We start from the raw sequence: 19,326 nt of genomic DNA on the forward strand, positions 1-19,326 counted from the left end.
CCAAGTCCCTCATATCAGGCAACCATCAGTTTGTTCTCTGTATCTATGAGTCTATTCTGTTTTGTTTGTTCATTTGTTTTTTAGATTCCACATGTAAATGAAAACATATGGTATCTTTCTCAGTGTGACTTATTTCACTTAGCATGATACCCTCTAGGTATATCCATGTTGTTGCAAATATAAGATTCCATTCTTTCTTATGGCTGAGTAATAGTCCATGCACATATGTACCATCCAATTGTCTATTGACCGGCACTTAGTTGCTTCCATATCTTGGCTATTGTAAATAATGCTGTAATGAACAGAGGGCTGAATATACCTTTTCAAATCAGTGTTTTGGATTTCTTCGGATAAATACCCCGAATTGGGATTACTGGGTTATACGGTAGTTTTATTTTTAACTTTTTGAGGAATCTCCATTCTGTTTCCCATAGTGGCTGCACCAATTTGCAATCCCATCAACATTGCATGAGGATTCCCTTTTCTTCACTTCCCTCATTAACACTTGTTTTTTGATTTATTGATGATGACCATTTTGACAGGTGTGAGGTGATACCTCACTGTGGTTTTAATTTGCATGTCTCTGATGACTATTGACGTTATCTTTTTATATGTCTACTGGTCATCTTCAATATTATTATTAACAGTGTAATTATTGAAAACTATGATTGTTGCAGTTCTTTTACATTTGTTTATATGTCACTAATGATGTGCAGTCAAATTAATATGTTTTAAAGTCACTTGAAGATTTCTCTTGTGTGGTTTTGCCACCAATTCAATGCACAGTTAGGTTAGTATGTTTATTTTTACTTTCTTTTCTTTTTATTTTTACTTTCTTTTTATTTTTTTCTAGCTATAGAAAATAATAATTTGATTTCAAAGTGAAATCTACTAAAAATCTATACCCAGAGAAGCCTTGCTTCTATCTCTTTCCTCTTCATCCTCTTCACCTCCATTTGTATATATATGGAGATTGATTGATTGATTGATTGATTGATTGATTGATGTTAAGGAACTGGCTCCCAATTGCAAAGACTAACAAGTCTGAAATTTGTAGAGCAAGCCACCAAGCTGGAAATTCACGTAAGAATTGATTTTGCAGTCTTGAGGCCAAATTCCTTCTTCTTTGGGAAACCTCAGTCTTTGCTCCTAAGACTTTCAACTGATGAGATGAGATCCACCCTGATTATGGAGGGTAATCTGTTTTACTCAAAGGCTAGTAACTTAAATGTTAATCACTTCTAAAATATACCTTCACAGCAACATCCAGGCTAGTGTTTGACCAAACAACTGGGCACCATACCCTACCCAAATTGGTACAGCATTAACCATCATGTGTACACATATATTTATATATTTACATATAAATATATATATATATATATACATATTTATATATATATGTATGTATGTATATATACACACACACGTTTGTTTATATACACACACACACACACTTCTGGGGATAAATGATAGCTTACAATTCATATTTTGTCTATCTTTCTGTTTAACTTAACAATCTATCCTAGAGATTACTCCTGGCAGTGTATAGAAATAGTCCTCATTTCATTTCTCAGGTGCATGATCTTCTATTATGTGGATAAAACATCATGAGTTCACACAGACCCTATTGGTGGACATTAGAGTATTTTCCTACTCTTGTTCTCTTACAAATCATTCTGTAGTGAATAGCATTGCATGCAATTATTTTCATGTACTATCATTTTGTAAACTGCATGTAAATGCCTTTGTGATGAACGAAATTATTTTGGAACGTTACTGAATTCACAATATTCTTACCATTCTGTATGGTCTCAGTTAACGTATTTGAAACATGAAGCTGCCTGCCATCATGTGAGGGTCTAAGAAAATCTCCAACACTGAAAAAGAGTCCTCATCCTGGACTACCAAGCATTTTTCATTTTCATTCCCATAAAAAAATGTATGAATAGTTCTTAAAGAAAAAAAATCCTCTCTCTCTCTCTAACTTTTTACTTAGTTTCATATATTATAATAATGTTACCTAAATATGTAATACAAAATGAGATATAAACTACTTATGATGTAGTTCTTATATAATAAGGTGACTAAACTGCTTTACAAACTCAAAGCAAACAGACCTACAATGCTAATAACGTTGAATTCAACAACACTAATTTGACTTGATAGATGATAATGGCTTTATAAAGAGGAGCCATTCCTTTCATTATAAATATTATACTGACTTGTGAGGAGGAGAGGACAGGTTCTTTGGAATCTGGTTCACCCATCCGCCTGTGCCCCTTTCATGCTTTGATTCTCTCATCACTGAAGTTTATTCATATGACTGTGAAAACTGCAGGACACAAGCCCCATTCCATCATTTGGCCTCAGTTACAAAATAGGTTGACCTCTGTCTGCTTATGTTCTTATTCAACAATTGCAAACATATAGTTTAGTACTGACACAACCCCCATTGAATGTCAGTCCTAGGCTCTGAGGTTCAGTCTGATGATCATAAACATTATAATATGTACATAAATCCCAATTACTATATATGAATATATATGAATATACACACATATATAATACACACATGTTTTCATTTTAACTTTCCCTACCGTTTCATGTCTAGTAAGAATAGAGCTGAGATTCAAACCCCGATCTTTCCATTACACTAAACCACTCAGACTAAAATGGGCCAGTGAATTTTTCATGACTTGGGGAAATGACGGCAGAAGTGGCTGTGACTCATTGGAAGAGCCATGGAATCTGAATCTAGATAATTGTAGCCCAGCTCTACTATTCATTAGCTTTGTAAATTAGAACATGTCCCTGAACTTCTCTGGATTTCAGATGAGGGAGCTATAAAGGGCTCTAGCCATGATCTAGATTCCAAAATTCTGTGAATTTTCTATGCTAGCAAAGCATCCCTTTTATAACAAAGGAATGACTCAAGCAATATTCTCCTTTTTCACTGTGGAGTTTCTGATTCCATTTTACTAATCTGGGAAGTGTCTATTCCAAATAATTTAATAGGATGACTATTTGATCGAAGGATACGGTTTTTAGAAATCTACACACTATCTTGGCCTCACCATAGTAGAGTAGAAAAGATATTTGAAAAATTACTCAGTACCATTTCTCATTTTACTGATGCAAGTTACATGATTTCTCCAAGATCACACAGTTTGTGTGTATTATAGACAATTTTATTACCTGGATTATTAAGATCTAACATACCAGAATGCCCTCAAAATTATCTTCTGATATTTGCCACCAAAAAAATACAGAAAAGGCAAGCAGCATAAGAGAGTGGTTATGTGTAGGCTTGGAAATTAAACTCCTGGGTGCAAATTCCAATAGCGCCATTTACAGCATGATTTTGCACCAATTATGTAACCTCCTCATGCATCTGTTTTTTTCATCTGTAAAATGAGGGTGACAATAATTGCCATGCTTCCAGTTTATCAGGAGAATTAAGATAGCAATCCATGTAAATAAACTGTATAGTATATTGGCATACAGAAAATAATATAAGCTAGGATTAAGACTAGATTGTATATTTAATACATTTGCTAAATTTAGTTCAATTGCACATCTTTCACTGATATTCAGGATCATAATTATTCTAAAATGATCTTTAAAGATTGTTAGTATATAAGTTAGAATTATGATAAAAGGGTCCACTAGAAAAAAATGAGCTCTAAATTAATTTTAAGAAGGATGGACCAGTAGAGAGCTATTTTCCACTGCAGAATAGTAAAGTGAAGTTATTCCCTTGAAAACCCTGTAAAACTGACTCCAAAATCACATATAAGTAACACACAACATACACTGTTCTCAAAATTTTGTCCCCCATTAAGCAGTTGATGATTTGAGTTTTGCCAGTGTAGGGACATTGCTTTAACATCACCATATTAACTGACAGCGATTAATTCCATTTAATTCACTGTGTATGAATTTCAAAAGGCCTTTATGACTGTTTATCTCATCTTCATGGACCTTTAAACTTAATAGCTTTGGTTGCAATAATGAAGTGATTTCATAAAGTTAAGTATCTCTTCAAGTCTACTGCCAGGCTGTCCAGTTGATCAAATTATGATGTCATCCAGACACAGACCTTCACGTGCCCTTCTCTTCAGCTTGTCCACTAATTAACAATATGTGTGTGCTTGAAGGGGTGGGGCAAGACATGGTCCCCTGACCTTAAACAAGAACATTCGTCAAAAGAAATGTCAGTTCAGTTCAGGGAATACAAATGTTTCAGTTATGCTCTGTTTCAAGAGTTTTAGGATGATAATATACAGGTTCATTTAAAACTTAAAGTACAATAACCCATGTTGGAGCTATCCATTTCTCTCCTTCCCTTTCTGAAATGTTAATTTAAGGTAGTCAGTCTTAAACATGGAGCCCCAGAAGATTACAATCAAAAGAACTAGCTCAGGGGCACATTCCTCAACATACTTTCCTAACTATTCATTTTTCTCAGCTGTCATTCTTCCTCCCTCTCACCATTAATAAAATGTCTGTCTCTCCCAACTCCTGGGACTGTAACAGAGTGAAATGCTTGGTCTCTCTGACTCCATCTTGTTCAAGCCTGCTTAGTCTTGTATATAGACGTGCTAATCATTAGAGGGATTCTGCTTGCGGCTTTAGTTTTACAAAAACAGCCCTTCCCATTTCCCCTTCGCTTGACATAAAAGAAGTCTGAGCTCTGTACTTTCTTAAGATGGATTTGGGGTACCACCAGGGCTCCCATCTTCTCGGTTGGCACCTTCTTGATCGATAAACCTTTACTCCAAACTCTGACATCTTGAATTTTGGCATTTGGAAGCATCAGGCACACAGACTATGGACCTGTAACACCTTCACTAATCCCATCTAACCCACCACCCACCTAGCCCACACCACTCACCCCCTCCACACACACAAAAAGTACCCCCTTTTAATATTCTAATGTTCTCAGGTTCAGCTATTCATCCCCCCTCCTTCAGCACCCACACCTATACCATAGTCATATTTATTCCATTGGCCCAAATGTAATTATTTCAATGGGTAGTCCTTTATCTTAATGAACAAGCCAAAGAAATCTAGGAAGACACAGCTTCAGGATACTAGACAGACATAATTTTTTCTAAGAGGCATGAGCACTTCCACTATCCATCCAAAAGATACTTACGGAACAAAACAAGTAAGTTAAGGTAGATTAATATGACTAATGATTTGAGGGATGAAAAAAATTGATGAGGAAACTATCACATTCCCTAATAAATGCATCATATCCCACTTTTCTAAGTATTATAAAATGATGTTAAAATTAGAGCTAGGGAAAAAAACCAGCCCGTCCTATGATGAGGCAGGATCATAGCTGGTGGATAACCTGACCATCTCCTTGACCTCTTTCAGACCAGGATTTCTCAACCTTGGCACTACTGATCTCTTAGGCAGAATACTTCTTTGTTATGGAGGGCTACTCTGTGCATCGTACCCTGAACTTTACCCACTAGATCCAGTAACACCCCTCCTCCAGTTGTGATAATCAAAAATGTTTCCAGACATTGCCAAACATTCCCTAGGAGGCAAAATTTTCCCAGATTGAGAACAACTCTCATAGATTAAACAGATGACCGCTTGTCCTAGATCAGGGTTCAGTAAACTACAACGCGTAGACCAAACAAACAAACAAAAACCCACTGCCTAGCTTTGTAAATAAAGTTTTACTGGAAAACAGCCACACTCATTCATTTGCTCGTCTATGGCTGCTTTGTCATTAAAACAGCAGAGTCAAGTAGTGGTGACAAAGGTTGTATGACCCATAAAACCAACAATATTTACTATCTGGCTGTTTAGGAAAAAAAGTGTGCCAACCTCTGTCCTAGTCTCCTGGTTTCGAACATTTATTTTTTTCAGTAATGACAAGTTTTTATAATGATATCTTATATAAAACTTGTGTCAGACAGGGTCCAGATGGAACATTCAACTTGGGTAATTTGAGAAAGTAAAGCATAAGCGGAATAATTTTTGCAGGCATTTTCAAAGGTGTGTCAGACTATAAAGATCAAAGGGCTAAGAAAGCTGAGCATTATTATGGAAGGGAGAGGACCAAAATGACCCTGTAGGAAGGGAGCCAGAGGAATGAATACCTCCTTCACAGTCCCCTTCCCTCCAATCTCACACTAGTGTTCCCCAATGGTCAAGCCCAAACAGAAGCAGGAGGGCAAGCTATTCCACTGACACAGTGGTCCTGACAGGTCAGCCTCCTGAGTCACAGAGCAGAGTGTGGAAAGGTGGAGAGTGGACCTGGGGGGCGAATGGGAAATCCCCAGCATAGAGACCTAATATCTAAAACTGATCAAAGCAAAGCTCCCATGATGTTTAATGGGAGAAGGTATTGAGAGCAGTACAGGTTGTTCTTATCTTTGACTCACTGATCCTAGTTGAAAAAGGGAAGATGAAAATCCTGTCCTAAATCCTCTTCTGGCCATCTGACTTCATTTGTCTCCCTTCTGACACAAAATCCCATAATCAGATAGACCAATGCTGTCTTTTCTAACAACTACAATCCTTAAACCCTTTCCTACCATTCAAACCTTCAACCTCAAGAATCAGACATGCCCCCCAACCTTCCCTGCCCTCTACTTCTCTGCTTATGTCCTCAAGCTTCTAAACATTGATAGAAAATTGTAAGTTCCCTGATTACTGAATCGACCCCAATGTCATAATAGCAGACAACAGGGGCCTAACTGCTTGCTCAGCTTCCCATGAGTTTCAACGCTTAACTAGAATTGTGTTAAATATCCTAATCACCAAGTCTGATAACCTTATCCTCTCTGCAACGAAAGATTTTGCCATCATTCCTTCACTCTTGATTTACTTCTTCCTCTGTCTTCCATAGCACCTTATATCCTAGGATTGTATATTTGAACAAAAGCATATTGGGCATCAACATTTCCTCCTTAATAATGAGATTATAATTTAGAAAGCTTTATCACCAAATGATGTTGGGCCCTGGCCCTTGTCATATCCTAAGAAGACAAGAGCTTTAAAACTAAACATGACATTGCCATGATCAGAGGAGATACTTTATACTTAGCTTTAGAATGTAAAAATTTTTCTGACCTAACATATTCATGAAAGATGGAGAGAGAGAGAGAGAGAGAGAGAGAGAGAGAGAGAGAGAGAGAGAGAGAGGATATAAATTTGCTGAACATTATATATAGATGGTTATGGGTAGAGCGAGAACAGGCAATAAGCCAGTAAAATAAACAATAAAAAACAATCCCTGGTGCGTGGTCAGGCGTGAAGTTGTAGCTTAGGCCTTCAGTGACTCTAGCAATGAGTTAATAAACCAGTAAAATATGTGTCCATTTTAGATTTCTAGAGGCCACAGCACTTGAAACAAAGTGATTTACGTGACCAAGTTCCCCTGAGGCAGGATCATACTCTTGTTCCCCAAGATGGCTTAAATATTTAGCAGAGGCATCTGTACTATTGAAAAAATAATCTCCACAAAGCTCTCAAGACCACATCCATCTACAGTACTATAAATGCCATTGAATAAAATGAAAACAAAATGATCTATAGTGGGTGGCAATTTATTCTTCCTCCCACCACCTCCCAAAACTAAGAGAGAGAAACTAAATAGTAGATCCTCTTTATCTTTGTCATGAGTCCGCAGATACAGCAATTTCTCTATAATCAGAAATGTTCATTGGGGATGAAGTAAATTTCTACCTAAAAATATGTTTTCACAAAGAATGACATTTATATTAGAATAAGGTAACATCAGCCCCAAAACACACTAATAAAATGTTCCCAGTGTTCCAAAGTTTCTGGATTAGTGACATGGTTGGGAGATAGGAATTCACTAACAGGAAAATCACAGCAATTCAATAGTGTATACAATTCTGAGTTCAACCCTAATCCATCACTTATTGGTTGAGTGACCTTGAGTGAGTTACCTTAATTTCTCAAGTCTCAGTTTCATATGTAATAATGTCATAGAGGAGGAGAAATAGTTTTCCTCTACCCTTCTGAGTACTAGCTGAGACCTTTGTAATAAAAGACAGATTAATAAGAGAAAAACAAACAGAAGTTTATTAACATGTATACCTCTTTTATACATGGGAGATACCAGGGAAAATGAGTAACTCTCAGGGAGGCTTGTAACTCCCACTTAAATACCATCTTCAGCTAAAGACAACAGAAAGATAAGTGGGAGGAGATCAGTTTTGGGGAGGTTGCCAGGAAAAGTGTAGTAAACAAGTGTAAGGTTGTTATGCAGATTTAAGTCTGGTGCCTTCTCCAGTGTTAAGGGTTTCTTGTGATTTAGACCCATCCTTCTTTTCCTAGTACAGAGAGAAAAACACCATTACAAATAGAGAGTTCCTTTACAAATGTACATTTTCCTTACTAAAGGGTACCTTCTACCGTGTTTGCAGAGCTTTTCATATCTGCAATTTTTCAAAATAATCAGCTCAAAATAATCCTTATGTCCAAGATACATATTTCAGGGTGACACATTCTGTTACCCTTCCATGTGATGCTAAAAATCCCTGCATTCTCGTGTTGCCATAAGGATTAAATAAATACAAGTAAGATATTCAGAACACAGTTGGAACACAGAAAGTGCTCACTAAAAGTTAGCACTTTACTACTTCAGAGCAATGGTTCTCCCTGTGTGGTCCTTGGACCACCAGCTGCAGCATCACCTGGGAAACTTGTCGGAAATACAAATTATCAGGCCTCATTCAGACCAACAGAATCAGAAACTCTGGGGCTAGGACCCAGTAATCTGTTTTAACACTCACAGAATATAGGGTGAGAAATAGAGTGAAGAAATAAAATGGAGTCACTATAGTCAAGCAGCTAAATGACTAAAATCAAGTAGATACAGGTATGAGGAAACAATTCTGCTCCGGTTCTAACTAGGCTTTGAATCCTTCCAGTCCTGCTTCAATGCCTGGGTATAGGTCAAACCCCCTCTGATTACTCCCTGAAGGACTAAGGAAAAAATGGTCATGTGTCCAGATGACCACTGGTCATCTAGAGGATTACCATCTCAAACCACACCAGAGGCTAAGAACGCAGGAGTGATTCTTCTCAAGAATGTACTGTTTACTATAAGAACTCTTAGCTTTTCTTTCTTCTTCAGAACACTCTGGGCATCGCCTAGTTGTGTTTACAGTTTGCAAACCCTAAGTCCCTTGAATAAATCTTTATCATTTATTTCTAGCCAAAGCCTCCAGTGTCTTTTTGTGTTTGTTCAACAAGGGTAAAACAGAAAATAAGTTCTAACTGGATTCATCATTAAGGACTTCTGGTTTTTTTGTGACTATTTAAATGCGTACGAATGCTTGTTTGTTTGTTTTTCGTAAATAACTAGAAAAAGAATTCCAATAATGACTTGAGAACAGCAGGATTTCTGTAGGATTACTCTTACCATGTATTTTTGACTTTGCTGGATAGAATACTTCATACCATACAACCATATTCCAAGAAATCTATTATTAAATTCTGTTAATGTATTTTATAAAGCCAAAGATATGATGGAAAAACGTATTTAAAAGAGAGACAGCCTACAGTATTGGTGATAATCATGAGATTGTACATTTGAACACAGCATATTAGTCTTAACCATTTCCACAAATAATATTGTACAACTGTAAGACTGGAGCATAGGCATATGCTGAATCATTGACAAAGGTAGATGCAGGCATGTAACACAGGATTTCAAAATCTGTGTATTTGGTTACTTAAGTATAGTCAACAAGGTACATACACAGTTAAAGGTAAAATTGCCATTTAGAACAAAGTAAGCCAAATTATATATTTTGGTCACTTCTTCCTCCACACTGCTGCCATAGATTTTTCTAAAGTACACATTTAATCAGGTCACCATATAGCTTAAAAGACTCCCTTAAATGGCTTTCAGCCTTGCACCTGAGAGCCTTTGTAATTTGGCGCCTGCTGACCTACTTCATGGACCCCAATTCCATAATTACACTTCCTCCATGGAGCCTTCCTGACAGCCCGTGCCCCACCACTGAAAACCTGGTGCCTCCTCACTTCAGCTTCCTGAGTGCTGTGTGCTGATCTCTCGTACTGAGTTTTACATCACATCTAATTGTTGTTTGAACATCTGTCTCTCAACTAGACTTTTACTTAACTTTCACTGACAGTAAGATGCATTTTCATTTTTGTGTCCCCAGCAGTTGGCATAAAGCTCAGCACGAAGGAGATACTTAGCAAATAAAGACTTTCCATGAGTCTAAAACATGAGATCTATGCATGAGTCAGGAAAACACAACGATCATCTGGAGCCTCTCGCTACCCATATAAAATCAGAGTCTTTCAATTTGAGAAAAAAAACTCCATGGCTTCCAAGGTTCTAGTGTCCTCCTCATTCTAGCAGACACACTCTCCAAGACAGAACATCCTATCTGTTGCCATCTTGTGATATCCTCTAAAACTCTGATTTCATTTACGATATTCTGACCCCCAAAGTTACAACGTCAGTTGATATTGGATGGAAACCCCAAATTTTTATCCCAGGCCCTAAGACATGAGCTTCAAGACTTAAGTCAAAGCTGCAAAATAAGCTGGGTGTAGCAGTTTAGAAGCAGCTGATCCCACATTTTTTGGCCTACTGAGTAATCCTCCTGGCTCCAGAATCATGGTAATTATTTGCTCATCCACAACCCTGCTGCCATTTCACTACTTCTCAGACTGGCATTTTAGAATATTTTCCCTTCTCAACTTGGCTCTGCTCTGTGTCCCTGGTATTTTATTCTTGCTAAATCATTCAACCTAAAGCATCTGGCCCAGGGTAACTGGGATACCCAGCCAGCTATCCTTCTCTGGAGCACTCAATGCTTAAGAGGTACAATATCTTGAATTAATCACAAATTGTTTGAGAATATCCTATTCGTTTGGTTGCTCATGAACATGTCCCTGTCTACTGCCATGTGCCTTAGGACAAAAGATACATTTCCAGTTTCTAAGTAAGTTGGAGCAATGGATGAGTCTGGATAGAATGACAATCACTCCCTCTATAAGTACCGAGCTCCTTATAGTCTGCCTTGAGAAATCTATTGATAGTTTCCTGATGATTCTGAGATGTCTGAGGCTCCTCCTTCCTCTGAAACTTCTGTGATGCTCTTTTGCAATGGCCAATGGAAGCTTTAGTTTTCTCATCTTTGTAGAACTTCCATAAAAATTAATTTAGGTAATATAAATAAAACAAGGTATTGTACAAACCACACATTGTAAATAATCAATAAATGGCAGTTATTGCAACTGGATATTGGAGGCTGTATTAGTTTCCAAGGGCTGCCATGACAAGTATCAAAAACTGGCTTAAAACAATAGAAATTTAATTTCTCAGTTCTGGAGGCCAGAAGTCCAAAATCAAGGTGTTGGCAGGATCATGCTTTCTCTGATGTTTCTAGAGAAGATTCCTTCCTTGTCTCTTCTAGCTTCTGATGGTTGCCAGCAATCATTGGTTTCTTGGTTTGTCGATGCATTATTCTAGTCATATGGCCGTTTTCTCCCTGTGTGTCTTCATATCACCTTCCCTCTGTGTGTATGTCTGTCTCTGTGTCCAAAGTCCCCTCTTTATAAAGATACCAGCCATATTGGGTTAGGGTTATATCTCTATAAAGATCATGTTTCCAAATAAGATCATATTCTGAGGTAGAGTTAAGACTTCAACATATCTTTTGGGGGAGGGGATGCAATTCAACCCATAACAGAGGTGAAAGATAGAAGAATATGTCACCACAAAATATGACTGTCAGAGTTCAGGACATGCCACCCCAAAATTTGTTACTTCGATATATTGATTATTTTGAGCTATAGGCACTTGAGAAACAACAAACACAAGGAGAGGCTTTCTCTGAACTCACCTGTCTAAAGTCAGATCCCCTAAAAGAAGTTCAATTGTCATGAATCCCCTCCCCAGGAATTTCATCAACCAGAGAAGATTGACTCTTATCCCAGGAGAGAAGATTAGAAGTTAACACTATACCCAGACAAACTTTGTCACAAATTATTGTACCTCCCATCTAAAGACCCAATCCTCTAAGGACACATTCACCTTGCCTAAAATCATTTCCTAAAATCTCCCCTAAGAGGTCTGCATCCTCCCTCCCTTTCCCTATCAAGATACTATTTAAGACTGAATTCTAAGCTACTTTGGGGAGTTACTCATTTTTTCCCTGTGTATTTTCCATGTATATGACATATACAGGTTAATAAATTTCTGATTATTTTTCTTTTGTTAATCTGTCTGTTATTGTAGGGGTCTCAGAACTCAGAAGTATAGAGGGGAAATTATTTTTCCTCCCCTACAGAGGCATAGTAACCCATTGGGGTAGAAATAGAGAATAGTATTTTGTTTTTCTAATAATTGGCACAATTTTGTTTTGTTGATCTCCTTTTTCTTGCTGGGGAGAAGGATTCCTAATTATGTTTCAGTCTAGTGTTAAAATTTTTTAGTCCCCTTTGGTTAGTAAAAGAGACAAGTTACCCCTTCAGGCTCTGGTTGTCCCAGAGTGTACCTGCTTGGGGGATGGGGGGCATGGGGAAGGCAGAGGCGTGCTGGTGAACCAGCTCTCCATAGGAGAGAAAATCAAAAGGCCTAAATTTGTAACATTTTCTGATTTCCCCTATGTGTTGAGTGCTATTTTTACTACTCCTGCCATGGCTGACTGAAGCTACCAATGAACGACTGGCCAAATTTCTGAAAATTTAAACTTAGTCTCATGAACACGTATGAACTATTTGTCATATATCACTGAAGGCATGGTCTGCTTTCTCTATAAAGAAAGTAGATCCTTATAGAGATATGGTCCAACATACCTTCTCCCTTTCTCCTAATTCTCCAACTTGTGCCTGTCCCCAAAATTTCAGGCAATGGATGAGGAGGGGAGCAACAGTGTCTTATTTGAGAAAATGGCAATTCTGATATCCGTTTCTGGTGATTGCTGGTGCTTCTCTAATACCAACATGGCAGGGTCAGTGGTCTCTTCTACATGGCAGATGTCCAAGTATTGGCTGTGCATTTGTTGGTTCACTGGAGGGTCTTGAGGGGGGGGGGGGGTGTCTCTGCATAGTCTATGGTTTGGAAAATACAACTTCAACTTGGCCCCTTTATACCCATTTCCCCAGCCCTTCCCTTGGCAAATTCAACCTACAGACTTTTTGAAATTGGGATCCACTGACCCCCTAGTCAGCCCGTCTTGGAGAAGGCTTTTGTCCCATCCATCTTCTTTGGCATCCACCTAATGGAGGGGAACCAGGTATCTTTGTAAATAGATGAGAAATGCAGGTGTACCCAGGTATTCTCTCTCCTAGTTAAGCCATGTCTCCCCTATCACTTTCTCTTAGCCCAATTAGTATCAAACTCTGCCGGTCCAATGGGAAGCAACTATAAGACAAGAAATCATTGTCAGCACCTAACCAAGTGGAGAGGAGGGAACAAATGATGATGATATCCCCAAATGTACAGGAAAAGGAAAGGAACAAGTCCAAAGTCCTTCTCTACCATGGAAAAAAGAGTAGGAAGAAATAGTTTCCACAATATGAATTCTGCTTTCTCCCAAAAGGCATCGTCTTCCTCCCTGCCAGTGCTCTTTCAGTATTGCTCACTGTTAAAAACTGTGAAACCAGTTTGGTCTAACAAGCAGTAGGAAGGCAAGGATTAGGAATCTCCTGGCCCCAAACCAGTCCCTGGGCCTTGGAGAATTTAGTAACTTTATTATCAAAGCTGTGTCCACTGTGTTTGCTACACTCTTCATCAAGTTCTGGGCGTGGAAAAAGATATAAGTAATAACAGATAACATTATAAAGCAGGGAACAATCAGTACCTTATAATGCCCCATTACATTATTGTTCTAGAATTGGAGAAAAAAAGAACACCTTGTTTTTTAATCAAAACTGACCATAATCAAACCTGCCTCCCACGCTGGAAGAACAGGGAGAGGATATAATTCACGTCACTGGGAAAATAAATCTCTATGCTGCCCTGTTTCAATTGCAGAGACTGGTGGGTGAGGAGGATGGAGATCCAGAGAAGATGCTTTAGCAGAGCAAGGACATTGGTTTAACAGAAGATGGTTTTGCAGAAATGTTCATTTGTCTTTGGATATATAGGCAGGTCCTCAAGGATTGAGGACAGGGTCTATTCCATGTCTGAGGAGGAAGCTATAGAAGTAAAGGAGGGAGCAAAAAAGATAACAAAAAAGCAATGCTGTGGTGGCTGAGGATTTTTTTTTTTCAGTGTTTCATTTAAGATGTTTGCTCTGCTAGGATATAAACCACCATCTGAGCTCTCCGATGTGCAGTAAAGACTGTTACATGAGGGTATTTTTTTTTTTTTTCATGCAATTCAAAGAAAAGGGGATGACTACAGTGTTCGGTTCAGCATGGGGTAAGGAGAAGGGAACCTGCACGGGAGATGAGAGGCTAGAAATATGGAACGACTTCTCCCACAAGCAAGAAGTAGGAGCCAGCCCTGAACTAACATGAATCCCTGGGAAGATGCAGAAATCTTGGGGAAGACAGAAAACATAGGGTCAGTGCTGACATCTGGGTTTTATTATTAATACCGCTGTTCTGTACTAAGAGAATCAAACAGGGTGGCCAGTTAGCTCAGTTGGTTAGAGTGTGGTGCTCCTAACACCAAGGTTACCGTGGATCCCCACATGGGCCACTGTGAGCAATGCACTCCTTTAAAAAAAAAAAAAATTAAAAAAAAAAAAAAGAGAGAGAGAGAGAGAGCCAAACAGAACACACACAACACAGCTCCTAATAACATCAAGGGCACAGAGGCGCCTATATCTGGGCCAGGGACTTATAAGCCTTATCATTACCAACTCTCTACCTGTCCCTAATAAGCACTAACTTTTATTCATACTCAGGGCCACACGATGGAAAGCTTGGTAGATGCGGCCCTTTCCTGGGGCTGACACATGAGGCTCACCCCATGCCAGTTGCTACAAATGGCTACTACCAGTCTTCAATCTTATTCTAATACAGGGTGAACAGCAGGTGCCCTCAAGGTGGCCCTTCCTCTTCCAGAAACTGAAATCTGTCACAGAGCACTGCGGCTCGGCTCCACAAAGCTGAGGAAATCTGAGCCAATCTGCACTACTGTGAGGCCTGTAGCCCCTGTGTCCCGCTGACCCGCTTGGCAAAAACACTTTTCCTGCCCCATGTGAACAACACTGTGTCATTCTTTCTATTCTGTGCAGAAAAAAACTCAGTGGCTGGAACTTTGGTCCATCACACATGTAAAATGTGCTTCTCAAAAGAGGCAGCATTGGAAAATCTTCTCTAATCAACTTTTCTTATTAGGAGTTCTACATCTCGTCATCTGAGCAGTCTCCCGCATGGCGATCCCGCGATAGTTGCCACAGCTCTGTAACATGAGCAGCAAAGCCCTGAGCAGACTGTATTTCAATTTGTGAAATTCAAATCCTCAAATATTTACAAGGCTGCTGGTGACTGATGTACCTTCCACACTATCATAAAATGAGATTTTCACTCTACATATGTATAAGCCACTGACAATCAAGTGTCTCATACACTTTTTTCCAGAGACTCCAGTGGTTTTTTCCTTTGCTATTTTCTCCTACTTTTTAAATTTTCATTTCTCTAGTTAGTTATGTATTTTCTTCAAGGTAGAATGAAAGCTCTTAACATTTAAATTCTGTGAAGGAGCCTTAATGACGTACAACTCTATTTTAAGCTGCCCAAAGCAACTATTTAAATACATCACATAACAGTTTCCAGAGGAGACAGTGTATACAATTTCTTACCAGGTGTACTTTGGTGTAGATTTACACTATGTGCCTTTGACTAACATTCTACTTAAAAAAGTCCCCGCTGCTTGCTTGTCAAAAGGTATGGTACTGGGTGCTTTCAATAAAGAAGTCTTTAATTATTGGGGTCACTCACTGTGTAAGCTTGAATAAAAAACAAGGTTTTTGTATATCAGTTTTCTCTTTCGCAAGATTAGGTTGCTGTACGATCTGCTATCTAGCTGGCTCCATCGTGAATCACCATGGCACACAAACAAGACTAATTTAGTGCACCACACCTCTAACACTAATCCTCAGTATAATTGGCACACTATGAGGACAAAATAATTGGAAAATGGGAGACAGAACGGAAAGGAATGGAATAAGGAAGAGGCGAGGCGAAGGAAGGAAAGGTAATAGGATTAATTAGACATTAGGGAACCTCCAGGTTCCCATTGTATTTTTCCATTCATATCTTTCCCTGGCTAGAAAAATGGCTTCAAAAATAGAAACCCCAAATTTAGGGGGTTGGGGGTTACTAATAGGCTGAGGATATATGAACAGTCTTTATACTCATTAGCAACTGGTTTGTTTTGCCTACCTCTTGCAAATAAAAGGTGCTCAATGGAGACTCTGATAAATGTTTGTAGAATAAGTGTTTCAAGCTAATGTAGTAACTATTTAGATAAAAGGTTGATAACGAAATGGATAGATCAGGTGGTGAATCAATAGCTATGTCATTAAAGTAGATCTGGTGTGCCTCCCAAACGTGATGCAATGTGAAGTACATAACATCATATTCTTGCAATACTCGAACTGGATCAAGCCTTTAGAGCCAACTTCCAGTTGAAAAAGAAAATGGAAGCTGGAGGAACAAGTTAAACACCACCTCAAGGAAACAGGCAAATCCAGAATGTGAGACATTATGCAGGTCAACTTACTAGTATTTTCAACAAGTCAATAACAAAAAGGAAGAGAAGAGAGAGAAAGAGAGAGAAAAAGAGAGAGAAAGAGAGAGAGAGAGAGAGTTTACTACTCAGGACCTTGATTGGATCCCAATTTTAACAAATAAATTATACAAAGACAATTGGGGATGTTGGAATGTGTACTATGTGTTAAATGACTCCAAGGGTTTATTTTAATCATGGATAATAGTGACGTTATGGTTATGTGAGAAAATCTCCACGTTTTTAGAGATGCATATAGGAATAGAATAATGTGATATTTGGGATTTGCTTAAAATACTTAACACATACACATAAAGGGAAGGGGAATAGATGAATCTCGTGTGAGAAAATTTTTATAATCACTGGGTCTGGGTGATGAGTATAAGGATGATATATGGATGGGGGTACATTTTGTTGTTCTCTATGCTTTATGTTTGATATTTTATAATATAATTCTTTTCAAAAGTAAAGACCTTGGGGGACATTCTGACCAGGAAGGAGCAAAGGGAGCTTTTAAGTGCTAGAAATGCTATCTGATCTGGGTGGTAATTACATAGATGTGCACATATGCAAAACCCATCAAACTATACACTTATGATCTGCGCTCTTTATTGCATTTAAATTATACTGCATTAAAATCAACAAACTAGTCTCCGTTTTTTGTAGGTAAAATTAAATAAACACCTGCATGCGTAATTAGATGGAACACATATCTGCTCCTCTGGTCCCTCTGCCACCTCCACTTAAGAGACACCTGAAAATTCCTGCATCCACTCTTTCACTGGCCTTCCACATGCCAAAAAACAATGACATTCAGTCACTGGACTGGAGAAACTATCACCCAGGTTCAGGGGTGATGGGGCTTTAAAAACAGACAATTATAAGCATTAGCTCTGAGTCATCAGCATCTCAGAGCCCTGGAAAGAAGTGGAGAAAGAACTGTCCTCAGGCAAAGGGATAGAAGGAGAGAAGCCTAGGGAAGGGCATCAGTAGGAGAACAGTGACTCCGCGGGGGTGGACCCCCGGTCTGTGGCTCAAAAAGAAGTGTGTGGACTGACAATCCCACCCTCACCAGAAGATCCTGGGGATAGCCTTGGGAGAACAACTGTTGATGCTGCTCCCAGCTGCAGGAAAAGAAAGGAAGAGAAGGATAGCTCCTGAGCAGCTAGCAAAGGTCCTTTTCCACGTAGATAGAAGGAAGAGTGGTAGACAGGTGGGGCAGTAACACCTCAGTGCAATTAGTGTCCTGTAATGACTGAATATGATCCGTTTCATTCATAGGAGAGCATATTACAGAGAAGGGAACGTAATGCCTGAAAGGAAGGGAAGAGAACTGAGGAGGCGGGCAGCCCTGATGATCTTGAAGAACCTTTGAGATTATTCTTTCCTTATTTTTCACACTTGAGCATATTTTCACAGCCGAATAACATCATGGTCCAGTCCTGCAGGATCTAAGAAATTCAACAACTATCCCCTTCAGTTCAAACTGGCAGTGTTTCTGCTGGGGTGGTTGATTAGGTACGTGGGTCTCACCATACTGATCTCCTAACAAGCAGTTGTTCTACCATATCCTTGCCTCTCTCTGCAATATGGATAAGCTGAGAATTTTCCAAATCTTTAAATTCTGGTTCCTTTATGCTTAACAATTCCCCCTACAATTTATTTCTCTCTTCTTGCATTTTACTATAAGCACGCAGGAAGAACCAACACTGTGCTTAGAAATCTCCTCAGTTAAATATGTTCTGCATTTCAGTCTGAGACTTCATCAGAATAGCCTTTACCATCCGCATTTCTACCAACATTCTGTTCATGATTATTTAGGTGTTTTCTAAGAAGATGCAAGTTTTCGCTATAGTTCTCCTCTTTTCTTTCTGAGTTCCTGCCAGAATTACCTTTAATAGCCCTTCATGGTAATCTTGACTTTTCTAGCATGCAACTCAAAACTCTTCCATTTTCTGCCCATTACCCAGTTCCAAAGCCACTCCCACATTTTATGATATTTATTACAGCAGCCCCCCACTTTACGGTACCAATTTCCCTATTATCCTGCTCGGGCTGCCAGAACAAAATACCATAGATGGGGTGGCTTGAAAACCAGATATTTACTTTGTCATAGTTCTAGAGGCCGGAAAGTCCAAGATCAAGGTACTGACAGATTCAGTGTCTGGTGAGAACCCTCTTCCAGGCTTGCAGAGACAGAGGAAGCTTTCTTGCTGTGTCCTCACAGGACAGAGAGAGGAAGCTCTGGTGGCTCCTCCTCTTCTTATAAGAACACTAATCCCATCATGGGGTTCTACTGTCATGACGTCATCTAATCCCTAGTTACCTCCCAAAGGCCCACCTCCTAATATCATCACATTGGGGGTTAGGGCTTCTACATATAATTTTTTTTTGGGGGGGAACATAAGCATTCAGTATATAACATTACCACAGCATAATCTAGTTTATCCTGATGGAAACAAAGCCTGCAACAAGAAAAGACAACGTTTGGGTTGTCCACAGTGTTGGGTGAAGCCAACACTAGACACCAAAGTAGAAAAACGAATAGATTTCTTGGCATCATTGAACCACTGGAACAACCCTCATCTGAAGGC

General features: G+C 39.0%; 1 protein-coding gene across 6 annotated transcripts in view; it reads right to left on the reverse strand.

The window, feature by feature from the left end:
• TMC1 (transmembrane channel like 1) overlaps positions 1-19,326 on the reverse strand; it is a 242,620-nt gene that overhangs the window by 138,961 nt on the left and 84,333 nt on the right. The gene's annotated exons all lie outside the window — the stretch shown is intronic.

The sequence above is a fragment of the Rhinolophus sinicus genome, chromosome 16 (assembly GCF_057876585.1).
Source record: "Rhinolophus sinicus isolate RSI-liver-muscle chromosome 16, RSI-T2T, whole genome shotgun sequence".
Taxonomy (NCBI): domain Eukaryota; kingdom Metazoa; phylum Chordata; class Mammalia; order Chiroptera; family Rhinolophidae; genus Rhinolophus; species Rhinolophus sinicus.